Source organism: Amia ocellicauda, chromosome 6, assembly GCF_036373705.1.
Source record: "Amia ocellicauda isolate fAmiCal2 chromosome 6, fAmiCal2.hap1, whole genome shotgun sequence".
NCBI lineage: Eukaryota > Metazoa > Chordata > Actinopteri > Amiiformes > Amiidae > Amia > Amia ocellicauda.
This window is the reverse complement of record NC_089855.1, coordinates 42,048,332-42,063,751: the sequence shown is the minus strand read 5'-3', so window position 1 is coordinate 42,063,751 and position 15,420 is coordinate 42,048,332. Positions and strand designations below refer to the sequence as shown.

The 15,420-nt window shown below is 42.5% G+C and overlaps 1 non-coding gene across 1 annotated transcript; it reads right to left on the bottom strand.

Moving 5' to 3' along the window:
• Positions 1 to 8,636: 8,636 nt before the first annotated feature.
• LOC136751978 (U5 spliceosomal RNA) lies at positions 8,637 to 8,751 on the bottom strand. The gene has a single exon (XR_010817160.1). It is a non-coding gene; the product is annotated as a U5 spliceosomal RNA (small nuclear RNA).
• Between the last annotated feature and the right edge of the window lie 6,669 nt (positions 8,752 to 15,420).

Genomic DNA, 15,420 nt, shown 5'->3' with positions numbered 1-15,420 from the left:
TTAAAGATATACGGATTATTATTTTCGGAAAAGTTATAACACATTGCTATTAACTATGTGTGTCAGTAAAAGTTTAAAAAATCCTGACAGTTTTTTATTGATCCTGCAAAATAAGTGATTAGGGAACATTTGTAACTTAAAGTTAGGGTTAGTGTTAGGGTTAGGGTTATGAATATAATTGATATATAGAATTATTAAGAAGTGTAAACATTTACATTCCATTTTTCATGGACTGTCTGAAAGTTTCAGTTCTATATTCGGTTTGGAAACCGTTTTTTTTCTATTTGTGTATATGAAAGATATACATCTATTCAATATCTTCACTATTAAAGATAAACGCATTATTATTTTCGGCATTGTTAAAGCACATTGGTATTACCTATGTGTATCTTTAAAAGTTTAAAATTCTTAAAGGATCTTTTTTTTTTGCAAAATAAGCTTTTAGGGAACATTTGTAACATAGAGTTAGGGTTAGCCACTGGGTAAGGGTTACATCTTACACAAGGGTTACACAAGTGCCGGAATGAGGTCAAGGACTCTGCTGTTTTGACTTCGGTGGTGGAATGACCTGCCCACCAAAGTCAAAACAGCAGAGTCCTTGACCTCATTCCGGCGCTTACTCAAGACGCATCTCTTCCGACCGCACTTGTAATATTAGTCCTCTATCCCTGCTAGATAGCACTTCAGCTTATTATGCTCCTCTCGTTCTTGAATGTTTTCCTCCTTGCTCCCTTTCCCGTAGCCCTAGTCTGTAACCCTACATCTTGACAGCACTTAGCTTTCACCGTCCAGGATGTAGGAAGTCTTTTAATGTACTTGTGTAAATTGTAATTGGAATTTTTAAAATGTATTTTGAATTGCAATATATTTTAGCTAAGTTGAATTTGTAATGATTGATGCCTTGTACTTCTCTGTATTTTTGCACTTATGATGTAAGTCGCCCTGGATAAGGGCGTCTGCCAAGAAATAAAAATAATCAAATAATAATCTTCAACAGTAAGTTTATTCATCTTAATCTCTTCAATGTTAAAGAACAGAATTAACCAGCTCACCACAAAGGAACATGGATGTTGCTATTGCAACATGGATTACACAAAAACATTGAAATCCAAGTTTGCAGTGGTCCTTGGGCCATTGCGTGGTGATCCAGATCACTTCAGCACGAATTTTGCAGTGGTCTGGACTACAACTCCAGGGACTACTGTGCAGTGGTCCAGACCTCAGAAACTGTATGCATATGAACACTGAAGTAGGCATCATAACTGTAGCCAATACTTTGTGGTTAAAATACTTAATTTAATCCCTGTATTGTACAGAATAATAATAACAACTGTAAAACATAAGAGAAGGGCCTGAGAATAAATACAATACACAATAGACTAGAACCCTTAGATTATAATAATATGAACATTGTAGCGTTATGTTGGGTGTATTTTGATAAGAGCATTTGGGCTCTGAGCTGAAGCACTGATCTAAAGAAGACCTCTCCCCCCCAAAGTTATCAGATTTCCTTAGCTCATCAGCTTGGAACTGGTTTGCATCAAAGTGACAGTTTTGGGGAGGATGGCACAGAGAAGAGGCCAAATAGGTTGGAATCCTGCTATGAAATGTCTGGATTAAGGGGCCTGTAGGTGATAAAAACTCTTTGAAGTGGACGAGAACCGAAATCGCGAAATAGAGCTACGAACCCGGGCCAACCGGCATTTCCAAAAGATGGCATGGATTGACATCAGTCATAAATCAAGCCCCCCTCCAATAGGACACTGGGGGCTGAAACCGAAATCCAATCTCAAGAACTCAGGAACCAATCACCTATCGATCTGACAGACTATAAGGAACAGCGGACGGTCTTTCTCTCTCTCTCTCTCACCTGAACCAGTAACTCGCTGCCATAGCTCAACCTGTAGCTCTGTTGCCAGAACCGGAACCAGAAAACAACCAAGTCTTTGCCGGCAACAGAAGAGTTAAAGTGGGAGAAGGAGATTGAGCCGTACGAAGAATTATTTTAAAGGACTTTATTAAATAAAGAACTTTACAGACTGCGCTGACCGCCTGTGCCCACCTGATCAGTGGAGTTTTACAGCTGGACAATTGACTAAGTCGACTGAATACGAAAGTGTCAGTCATTTAAATAGCTATTTGAGTCTTAAGAAACTTGACCCTTGGAACAAACAGGGCCCTGCTTTCCGCAAAGACTTTGTCTTCAAATAAGTACGGTGAGAGACCCTGCTTGCCAAAAAGATTTTGTGCACAACCTTGGAGCCTTCAAACCAGTGGAAAATCTATTTGGAAACGACTCTACTTTCGCGAAACCCCAACTTCCAGGTGCATCGACTGAGTGGAAGTTCTTGGACAAAGCCGAACCGGACTGCCTTTGTTCCAACCCACACGGACCTCGTGCCGTGTGCTGTTATCTGAGCCCGAAGCCAGAGAGGCCTCTCTGCGACGAAGTTCAGATAAGTTTAACAGTTTGGATTTCATGATTCATGACATTTGAGAAATAAATTAGAAATGTTAATCTGTGATTCATAACTCTAGAATGTGTAATATCATTTAGTTTTCTTAAATATGAATGTGTGTTGCATTAAACTGTTTTGTTGATCATTTTAGAAATAAAATCTGTCAACGCCGAGAAATATCTTCTCATTCCTGTTTAACTGTTTAGTCTGAAATTGACACAAGTTAATAGACATTAGATTATTGGTGGCCCTGCCTATCCTTAATCATTGAATAATAATCAGTTAAGGGAAATTGTGGTAACAAGTAATGATAGGATCTTTCTCGGCACCTAAACGTAAATGAGACTGATATATATATAACGAGAAGTTACCTGATATTAAATACTAACCTGCGTAGTTATTTAATGTCTGACTAACAATACTAATGAGAGACTCACCTTCGTCTTACTAACCGGTATTGTGGTCAATGTGTTTATAACCTTTTTTGTTTAACGATTTGTGTTATCATATGCTATCCCATGGTCTTTGATTTGGTCACGGAAGTGATTTGTCTTTGATTTGTTGATCTAGAGTTGAATTTTAATTAGTTTTTCCCTTTTGTATAATTAGTGTAGTTCTACATTTAGTCTTTGTTTTTGAATAAATTTGACAATTTATATCTTTGGAATTGGTGACTGTGTCCAATTACTACAGAAATTGAGTTCTACAAGATTCCAGGATTCGTGATAAGGTGATACTATAAATTCACTTCTTAAATTGAAATTCATAAGTGTACCTTACGCTACAATAAACAGAACTATTATTTTGAAAGTGTGCAATTTGTAGCCGAAACCGAAGCACACCGTAGCCCCGTAGCGTGGACGGAATTAGCTATCAAAGATAATAACTAATAACACAAATAGACACAGACAATAATAACAACGGTGGTGACAGCACAGCCGTGAAGCCAAGAAACCAAGCAATAATAATTGTTAATTAACAATTGTAAGAGAATTTTGAATGCTCGTTTTTTCAGTCAATCTAAATAAAGAGTTGAACTGAAAACTCATAGGTCAATTGGTTTCTCTTTTAAGATTCTTTTTAGAGGGAAGATGTGGTCAAGTCTCAGATGTGCAATAATCATTTATTTTGACAAAAATAGGAAACTAATATCATTCAATTATATTACTGAAAATAAGTAATATTAACCTTCTGCTGGATTACAGTAAGAAACAGATAATACCCATTTTCTTCTTTCTCCTCACAGTACATCTTATAGGCCAGTCTGGTCAGGCAGGAAGCAATGTGTCTCTCTCTCTCTCTCCTCTCCAGCTCAGTCTTATCGTTGCAGGATGAAGAAGTTAAAAGAAAACTCAAATTCTCGTTGTTTTCCCTTTTATAAGGTTTCCTTCCATCCAATAGCATTTTGCCACCACCATGACGTGTCTTATGCTAAAGCAATCTAGAAGTGGGGGGTCATTATGAATTTGTCTAAGAGCCAATCAGAGGACAGGTCCCTTTTGGTCTCTGGTCATAAAGATAGGGTTACCAGGGCTACCAGGGGATACCAGGGGCTACCAGATGAAAGGGAGGAGGTCTGTTTCCTCTACCAAACCAGATGGTATAGAATTTCCCATAGAAAAATACATTCTAACAAATAATATCTTACAGTACAAAACAGGGATTAAATTAAGAATTTTAACCACAAAGTATTGGCTACAGTTATGATGACTACTTCACTGTTCATATGCACACAGTTTCTGAGGTCTGGACTACTGCACAGTAGTCCCTGGAGTTGTAGTCCAGACCACTGCAGAATTCCTGCAGAAGTGATCTGCATCACCACGCAATGGCCGAAGGACCACTGCAAACTTGGATTTCAATGTTTTTGTGTAATCCATGTTGCAATAGCACCTACCATGTTCCTTTGTGGTGAGCTGGTTAATTCTGTTCTGGGAAAACCACAATCCTGCAGGTTTAATAAGTCTCTCTACACATCAGTCCCTGAGTACCTTCAACCAATGGTAATTTTGACCAATTAAGCCCAAGAATTGAGTCGATTAAGTTTTCAAGGACTACCCAGTAAAGACGTGAACTCACGACTAGGTCACACTGTGAGCTCTCCAGAGCAGACATTACACTGAGCTCAGTGTGAGCTCACTTAGCGCTTCTCCACCGACATGGTGCCGGTGCTGGAGCCAGAGCAGCTGCTCGGCCTGGGATCCAGCTGATCTTTTTGTGAACCGGCCCGCTTTTCCACCGGTTTTGGAATCGAACACTGACGTCACTGGATGTGGGCGTTCCCAAGCGTGGAGTAGAAGTGGAGAAACACAGCAATAATAATCAGCACTGAGGCGACTCCATCTTTAACATTACAATAAAACTCATTCCGCGTCTATGGCAAATCGTAACCCTAATGTTACATATGTTCCATAAATATGTGTTTTGCAGAATACACAAGCAAACGTTATGCAATATCATCATTTTATCGACACACATAATAGATCTTATTGTTCTTTAACATTGATGAGAATAATTAACAAGAATTAATTTACTGTTGAAGATGTAACCCTTACCCAGTGGCTAACCCTAACTCTATGTTACAGATTTTCCCTAAACACTTATTTTGCAAGATCAATAAAAAACCTTTAGGAATTTTAAACTTTTAAAGATACACATAGGTAATACCAATGTGCTTTAACAATGCCGACAATAAAAATGTGTTTATCTATAATAGTGAAGATATTGTATAGATGTATATCTTTCATATACACAAATAGAAAAAAAAACAGTTTCAAAACCGAATATAGAACTGAAACTTTCACACAATCCATGAAAAATTTAAACATTTACAGTTCTTAGCAATTCTATATATCAATTATATTCATAACCCTAACCCTAACACTAACACTTACTTTAAGTTAAAAATGTTCCCTAAACACTTATCTTGCAGGATCAATAAAAAACTGTCAGGATTTTTTAAAATTTTTCTGACACACATAGTTAAAAGCAATGTGTTATAACTTTACCACAAATCATAATCCGTATATCTTTAATTGTTTTGACATTATTAAGATATAATGCATCTTTCACATAGGGAACATTTGTAACATGATAGGAAAAACAAACAAATGATGTAACTTTGAAAATATTCAATATTACAGCATACAATTTGTCAGGCTTTATGACAGAATTTATGACATAATCTGTAAAAAATCAAGCAAACAGCATTTGGTGTTCACGAGAAAAAAAATATGAGATCAAAGCTATCAGACTTTAGCAGCTGGTGTATAAACACACATACGATTATACAGCATTTTTTGCAGCTTCGCAAGACCAAATTTTAAATGTTGTTGGTAAATTAGATAATTAGTGCGGACCCTCTATTTGCATTTGATCCCCTCTATAATTGCTAAAATAAAGTTTTACTGATATTTTATTGACCCTACCACTGCATAGGACACATCTGTAACATGAACGCTACTGAATGGCACATATATTGAAAACTACAGAGAATTGAGACAAATCCAATTTACACTTCATAAATAATCTTAAAACGTTTCCAATCAAGGCAAAACCCACTTGAAATACGTTCATTCACATTTTTGGTAAACAAAAAGAGAGATTGTTACATATGTTCCCTATGATGCATCTACAGAGCGAGAGACAGAGACAGAGAGAGAGACAGAGACTAACACAGCCACCCACTCACACACACATACACACACACACACACACACACTCTATCTCTCTCTCTCTCTCACACACACACATACACACAGCCAGCAAGACACACAGAGCCATCCAGCTCAGCGTTGACATCACATGACAAACCTCTCTCTTAAGCTGACTGCTATGACATCACAGAGCACGTGCATTCCGTTGCTTGCCGTCTGTCAACCACTCAGTCACTGCCAGCCAGACTGCCTGGCTGGCTGGATGGGGGGGCTGTTTGCTGCTGCTGCGTACCTTAGCAAGCTTATTTGCTTGACCGGCCTTCCTCCTCCTCTACCCACATGCCCACCTATGCCCGATCTGCTGTTCACCTGGATCACAGCAAAACCCCAACAAGGCAGAGCCTCCCAAGATTGGTACAAACTCATCCACGTTCCCCTCCATGAAGAGGAACCCGAGTCCAAGACGCTACCGACCAGCTATACATATTTGTGTGTATTAAAGATCACATTTTATTACATTTTGTTTTCCTGTACTTTATTACATCTTATTGTGATTTATAATTGTATTGTTTCTTTTCCATATATATGTTTGTATGTATGTATGTATGTATGTATAAATGTATGTTTGAATGTCCAATTGCTTTGACAATATGAATGCACTGAATTGAGAGAGAGAGAGACAGAGAGAGAGACAGAGACAGACAGATACAGAAGACAGACACACAGGCACTAACACAGCCATCCACCCACCCACACACACACACTCTCTCTCTCTCTCTCTCTCTCTCTCTCTCTCTCTCTCTCTCTCTCTCTCCCTCTTTGCATGCTGGGAGTTTATGGGAGGAGTCAGTGGTGGTGGGAGTTTTGTTTGGAGAGAGTGTGTGTGTGTGTGTTTTTACTACTCTTTTTCTTTCCTTTTCTTGTTTTTTTTATAGATACTTTTAAGATACGTTTGTTGGTTTTAAACATTTCGGGTTTAGGGGGTTGTTTTTCGATTTAGATCAGCATGGCGTTGCGGGCGGGCAGACCCCCCCTTCATTTAATTACGAAACGCTGACCCGAAAGCACGGGTTTATACTCGTGTCCCAGGAGTAGGTGTCGGTAGAGGACTGTGCGATGGAGATCGGAAGGAAGGTCGGCTTCCAGAACATCGTCTCTGCGGCTCGAATGAATAAGGGCATTGTGGTTTTCCTGAATTCTGAGGCGCTGGTGAAGGATGTGATGGAGGAGGGGGTCACAGTGAAGGGGACCTTCCTGCCCACGCTCCCTCTGGCCACCCCGGCTGTAAAGGTGGTTACTTCCAATGTGCCCCCCTTCCTGAGCAACGATCTGCTGGCGGGGGATCTGAGTCGCTATGGCCGGCTCACCTGCGCCATTAGGAGGGTGCTGCTGGGCTGCAGCGCCCTGGAGCTGAAACACGTCCTCTCTTACCGCAGACAGGGTTTCATGGTGCTGGCGGACGGCGCCGATGAGTTAAGCCTGTCTCTGAAGTTTAAGATCGAGGGGTTAGTGTACGTGGTGTTCGTGTCAACTGATACCATGAGGTGTTTGAGGTGCGGGGCACAGGGGCACATCAGTCGCTCTTGCCCTCAGGGAAGCTGCTAGCAGTGAGAATGCAGAGCAGCCACGGGCTCAGTTAGCCGAGGAGGGAGCTGCTGTTGCTGCTGATGCGGCCGCCACCAAGACTGAACACTTAGCCAGTGATGATGGGTTTAAAGTGCCCAGGAAAAGACAGCAGAAGCAGTCTGCCCCGTCTTCTGAGGCCGTTGATACAGTTGTCTAAAAAGGCGAATATTGCGAGGACGGCTGGTGAGGAGGATCCCGGAGGCGGTGTGGGGGCTGTGGGGCGGCGGGACTCGCAGTCAGGGGAGTCTGTCTGGGGGAACCTGCCGTCTCAACCCAAGGTGGCCGACCGGCTGCGGCGCCGGGAGTCTGAGTGCAGTGCTGCGGCTGTGGAGAGCGCAGACTCGGACAGCACTGCTGAGGGGGACATCGCTGACTCCCAGGGCGAGCCCGTCTCCACTGACACTGCGGGATACAGTGCTAAAAGCAATAAGGATTTTTTAAGAGAGACCAAGGGGAAGAGGAATATAGTTTTAGAAAACTTCTTCCCTGATGCAAAGCAGTTCCTGGCATCTGCACAAGTGATCCTGCAGGATGTGGCACTCGCGGAGTTTAGTGAGCCGGAGTGCTACAGGTTAAAGAAGTGGAAAGAGTGTTGTCAGGACTGCTTTGCAATCTAATGATGATGGTTAATAGTATGTTTTTTTATGTCTCAATTTTTATTTGTACAAGAGACGCACGCAGACAGTGTGAATGAGTGTGAGTGGCAGCGGGAGTGGAAAGGAGAGAGTGTGTTTAGCCAAGGGTCTAGTGTGAGTGGGGGAGTGGGGATTTTATTTTCACACACTTTTAAAATGGATTATTTTAAGAAAACAGAGTTTGTTGGTGGAAGATTGTTGATGGTAAAGGCATCAATGCCCACCTATGCCCGATCTGCTGTTCACCTGGATCACAGCTCCGCCCCAACAAGGCAGAGCCTCCCAAGAATGGTACAAACTCATCCACATTCCCCTCCATGGAAAGCTTTAACAAAAGGCAAAAGCGTTATAAGTAATGAAGAGGAACCCGAGTCCAAGACGCTTCCGACCAGCCATACATATTTGTGTGTATTAAAGATCACACTTTATTACATTTTGTTTTTCTGTACTATATTACATCTTATTGTGATTTATAATGATATTGTTTATTGCTTTGACAATACAAATGCACTGAATTGAGAGAGAGAGTGAGAGAGAGAGAGAGAGAGAGAGAGAGAGAGAGAGAGAAGTGCTAGGGCACATCTGTAACATAAACTAGGGAACATTCGTCACATGCTTAGGGAACATTCATATCATACAGGGAACATTTGTAAAACGAATTAGGGAACCTTTGTGACATACTAAAAGGACATATACTTGTATGATGTTGGGCACATTTGAAACAACAAAAATGGCATTTGGTTATTTATTAGGGACATTAATACCAGTCTGTGCAAATATCTATGCATATTCCAATGTTTGCTGCAGGACTTACAGATTGAGTGAGGGGGTCAATATGTTTGATTCAGAACTAACCACTGCTTCCTCAATTTTGTTTTAAACATAATTTAAAAGAAAAGTGGGCTATACATTGGTCTGTAAAAATGCAGCAATGGTCCCTAAAGCAATTCTTTTAGTTTTTTGACACAATTCCTTAAACCCATTTTCTGTAAAATATGTTATCAACTTGCATTAATATATCATCCAAACTACAATGATACTAATAATGAAAATGTTCATATTATTATATTCTAAGGGTTCTAGTCTATTGTGTATTGTATGTATTCTCAGGCCCTTCTCTTATGTTTTACAGTTGTTATTATTATTCCGTACAATACAGGGATTAAATTAAGCATTTTAACCACAAAGTATTGGCTACAGTTATGATGCCTATTTCACTGTTCATATGCACACAGTTTCTGAGGTCTGGACCACTGCACAGTAGTCCCTGGAGTTGTAGTCCAGAGCACTGCAAAATTCGTGCTGAAGTGATCTGGATCACCACGCAATGGCCCAAGGACCACTGCAAACTTGGATTTCAATGTTTTTGTGTAATCCATGTTGCAATAGCACCTACCATGTTCCTTTGTGGTGAGCTGGTTAATTCTGTTCTTTAACATTGAAGAGAAAAATTAACATGAATAAACTTACTGTTGTAGATTATTATTTGATTATTTTTATATCTTGGCAGACGCCCTTATCCAGTGCGACATAAGTGCAAAAATACAGAGAAGTACAAGGCATCAATCATTACAAATTCAACTTAGCAAAAAAATATCGCAATTCAAAATACATTTTAAAAATTCCAATTACAATTTACACAAGTACAGTAAAAGACTTCCTACATCCTGGACGGTGAAAGCTAAGTGCTCTCAAGATGTAGGGTTACAGACTAGGGCTACAGGAAAGGGAGCAAGGAGGAAAACATTCAAGAACGAGAGGAGCATAATAAGCTGAAGTGCTATCTAGCAGGGATAGAGGACTAATATTACAAGTGCGGTCGGAAGAGATGCGTCTTGAGTAAGCGCCGGAATGAGGTCAAGGACTCTGCTGTTTTGACTTTGGTGGGCAGGTCATTCCACCCCCGAAGTCAAAACAGCAGAGTCCTTGACCTCATTCCGGCACTTGTGTAACCCTTGTGTAAGATGTAACCCTTACCCAGTGGCTAACCCTAACTCTATGTTACAAATGTTCCCTAAAAGCTTATTTTGCAAGATCAATAAAGAACCTTTAAGAATTTTAAACTTTTAAAGATACACATAGGTAATACCAATGAGCTTTAACAATGCCGAAAATAATAATGCGTTTATCTTTAATAGTGAAGATATTGTATAGATGTATATCTTTCATATACACAAATAGAAAAAAAACGGTTTCCAAACCGAATATAGAACTGAAACTTTCAGACAGTCCATGAAAAATGGAATGTAAACATTTACACTTCTTAAAAATTCTATATATCAATTATATTCATAACCCTAACCCTAACACTAACCCTAACTTTAAGTTACAAATGTTCCCTAAACACTTATTTTGCAGGATCAATAAAAAACTGTCAGGATTTTTTAAACTTTTACTGACACACATAGTTAATAGCAATGTGTTATAACTTTTCCAAAAATAATAATCCTTATTTCTTTAAATGTTTTGACATTATTAAGATATAATGCATCTATCACATAGGGAACATTTGTTACATGATAGGAAAAACATACAAATGATGTAACTTTGAAAATATTCAATATTACAGCATAGAGTATAATCAACACAGAACTGTGTCTATACTGAAAAGCTGTTGACATTTGAAATGTGACAGAGGTTTGAATTTGAAAGTTCAATTCATAAAAGATACAATGAGCAGGAGCAGGAGCTGTGCGATCCATTACCCAGAGCACCTGAAGAACGCTCAGGCCAGGAAGAGTCTCAGACAACACATACTGAAGGACAACCCAGAGACTCTCAGAGCCGACTTCTCTCAGACTGGAGACCAGCAAGTCACCACCAACCTGGTCTTCTACACCAAGCACACCAACGCCTGGCACGCTGCCATCTGTCAACTGTACAGGCACATTAAAAAGAGAGGCATCAGTAAAGGAAGGCAGGTGTCAATCAGTGAGGAGGACGACCCAGACACCTCCATGCTGACAATCAATCTGTACCACACTGGAACAGTCTTAATACAGGGCAGCGAGGGCAGCCTGGGCACCTTTGAAAATCAGTTCCACTCACTGAAAACGCTGGCTGACAGAGAGAAAAAGGAGAGACGTGTCCAAAAGAGCACAGACGCAGCCACACAGAAGGACAGTCCAGCCCCACACTGCCCTGCCAACGGAGGGGAGAGCGCCGCGCCAGAGAACAGCGAGGAATCCACACGCATCCCAGCACAGGACACCCCTCAGACACCAGACACAGTGTCCCAGCTGAGAGAGAACATGTCCCTGCTGGAGGTGGAGCTGATGGAGCTAAAAGAGTTGGTGCTGGCCATGCTCACAACCTCCAACACCACAGAGCAGCTAACAGACCAGCTCAACAGAGTCCAACACGAGCACAAGGTCACAGTGAGGGAGCTGAGGGAAGAGGTGAGGGAGCTGCAGCAGGACAGGGAGGCCATGAGGAGGGAGCTGACAGCCCTGAGAGAGGAACTGCAACGCAGAGACAAGACAGTGCAGAGCCTGAAGGAGCAGCTATACAATTTCACTGCCCACAACAACTAGCCCTCAAGAAACCCAGCAGTGCACAATGTGCAGAGCCCTCCCACCCCAATGACATCCAGACATACTGACTCTCACACAACACACCACTCACACACTGCATCCAACACACACCCTGAGCCTGACACACACACTGCACCCAACACACACACACAACCTGACCCGAACACACAGAGTGCACCCAGCACACACACACACCCCTGAGCCCGACACACACACATACCCTGACTCAGACACACACACTGCACCCAGCACACACACACCCTGAGCCCGAAACCACTCACAAAACCTGCGCACCACACACACAGGCCGAACCAAACACAGATGAGACCCCCTCACGCAGAAAGACTACCAGGAAGAAGAACACTGAAGTAGCCCTGCTGATAGACTCAAATGGCAAACTCATAAATGAGAGGCGGCTCTTCCCTGATGGCAAGATCTCCAAGTTCTGGTGTCCGACCACAGAGAGGGCCATTCAGCAGCTGTCCGAGGAGAGCCTCGGCTCCGCCAGCCATATTATTATACACACAAGCACAAACGATCTGAGGACCCAGCAGGAAAAGGTGGCCAGCTCCATCAGAAGAGTGGCGGAGAGGGCCACCCAGACCTTCCCCCACGCCAAAATCATCATGTCCACCCTGCTGCCCAGGAAGGACTTCCACCCCAACACCATCCACATGATCAACGCTGAGATCTCTCGGGGATTGTGCTCTGATTCCAAATGTGCACCTGGCACACCACCCCACTCTTGGGGCCCACAGCTTGTTTGACCACGTCCATCTCCACTAACAAGCAGTGAGCGTCTTCGCAAAGACACTCAAAGACATCGCTCTGGGCCGAAACCCAGCCCGCCCCCCACATGGTCACAGAAGGTTCTCCAGCACCCACATCACCCAGAACAACCCCGAGCCAATCAGGAGAGCGGCCCCTGGGAGCCCCCGCCCTCCACCTGCACACCACCTTCCCCAGCCCGAACACCGCAGACCCCAACCTGTATACGCCCGACCACAGGACAGCAGACCCAAAGTGGAGCCCATCCAGAACATGGACAGAACAGCCCAGCAGCACAGCCAGCGCAACTACGCAGCAGCGGTCAGCAGAGTGGCCGACACCGGGGAGCTGCAGGAGATCCGACACCTGCTCAACCTCATCTGCACTGATAAGATAAGTAACTGTGCATAACAAAGAAACCACTGCAGGACGTGACTAGCTATTACCACATCTGAAAATCACCCCTGTATAAATGTAGTTATATACTGATATATATGGACATATTTTCTTAAAATTATGTAGATATATGGATGCTTACATATATGTGTATATATGTAGATATATGTGTGTATGCGTATGTATATAGTAGTGTAAGTCAGGAGTTTTTTATTTTTTTATTTTTTTATGTATTCGTTTCCTATTTTAATATATCACCAGTATTACTATTTATTTATTTGTTTACTTTCCACCTCACACATTTCCAGATATATCTCATTCCAAAGGAGTATATAAATTGCTTAATTAGAGTAGAAAGAAATGCGATCCCTATCTATCACCATGTGGAACATCCAGGGCCTGGGCTCCTCAGTGTTCGGGCTGAAGAGCACAGACCCGGAGTTCAGAGATAGAGTGAGAGACAAGGATGTCATCATCCTGCAAGAGACATGGTGTCGGGCAGACGTGTCCAGTCACTGTCCCTCAGGCTACAGAGAGGTCATAGTGCCCTCCCTGAAGAAGCCCTCCGTCAGACACGGCAAGGACTCCGGGGGCATAATAATCTGGTACAAAGCAGAGCTCAGTGACTCCATACAGCCCATCATAACAGCAGAGTCACACATATGGCTTAAAATAAGCAAAGAAATAATTTCTACACAAACCGATGTGTTCCTGTGTGCCATGTATGATCCCCCCTCAGAATCCCCATATCACAATGAGGAGATCTTCCCCAACCTCCAGACTGAGGTCTGCCACTTCCAGGTCCAGGGAAGTGTGCTGATCTGTGGGAACCTGACCGCCCGGACAGGCAACCTGCCTGACTTCACCAGCACACAGGGAGACAGCCACATATTCGGCCACACCCCCTTAAACACCCCCATCAGCTCCCTCAGACACAGCCACGACAGGGGAGTGAATAAAAACGGGCAAAAATTACTGCAGCTCTGTCAGGGACTGGGCCTGTATATCGTGAATGGCAGGATCCGGGGAGACTCTCTGGGAAGATACACCTACAGCTCAGCTCTTGGCAGCAGCACGGGAGACTATGCCATCACAGACCTAGACCCCTTCTCTCTCAGTGCATTCACCTCTATTTGACCACAGCCAAATCACTGTGTTCCTGAAGAGGACAGAGCACAGCAGCAGCGCTCACACACAGCCCAGCAAGCTGTACAGCCTCGGACACTCCTACAGATGGGCTCCAGACAGCACACAAGAGTACCAGAAAGCAATTGGCAATCAAGACATCCAATCACTAATACACACCTTTCTGATCACCCCAAATCAACATAGTAAAGAAGGAATACATCTGGCTATAAAATACTTAAAACATATATTTGAAAAAGCAGCTTTACAGTCAAAATTGAAAATTAAAAAGAACATCCCAACAAAATACAAAGAGGAGAATTGGTTTGACAAGGAGTGCAATACAATAAGGAAGGAACTGAGGAACGAAGGAACACTTAGATCAAAAAGAACAACACACCCGAAAGCAACTGACAATAATCGAAGAGTCCATTAACACAAATAGATTCTGGGAAAACTGGAAAAAATGTAGTAAATTAAAACCTGAAGAATTGGCCATTCAAAATTGAGATATTTGGAAAAACCATTTTGAAAAACTTTATGAAAACATTCACCACACTGAGAAATCAGCTCAGCATGACATCAGTGTGAAACTAAAAAGAATGGAATTGGCATTTAAAGACACCCAGAATCCCCTGGACTCAACTATTACTGAGCAGGAGTTGCAGGAGAAGCTGCGCGCCCTGCTGCCCAGGAAAGCATGCGGGCCTGATGGCATCTCCAACGAGATGCTGAAACACAGCAGCCCTGAGCTACAGCAGGCCCTGCTACGGCTGTTCAACCTGGTGCTCAGTGTGGGCCACTTCCCTGACAGCTGGCATAAAGGACTGATCACCGCGATTCATAAGAGTGGAGACAAATTGGACCCTAATAACTACCGGGGCATCTGTGTGAGCAGCAACCTGGGGAAGGTGTTCTGCAGAATCATTAACGCCCGGATACTGGCCTTCCTTACCGAGCACAGTGTCCTGAGTAAGAGTCAGATTGTCTTCCTCCCAAAACACCGCACAACCGATCATATTTACACCCTTCACACTCTCATTGACAAACACGTCAACCAAAATAAAAATAAAATAGTTGCTTGTTTCATAGATTTAAAAAAAGCATTTGATTCATTCTGGCACGAAGGTTTATTTTACAAACTTCTCCAAAGTGGTGTAGGGGGTGAAACATATGACATCATCAAATCAATGTATACAGGAAATGAGTGCGGAGTTAAAAT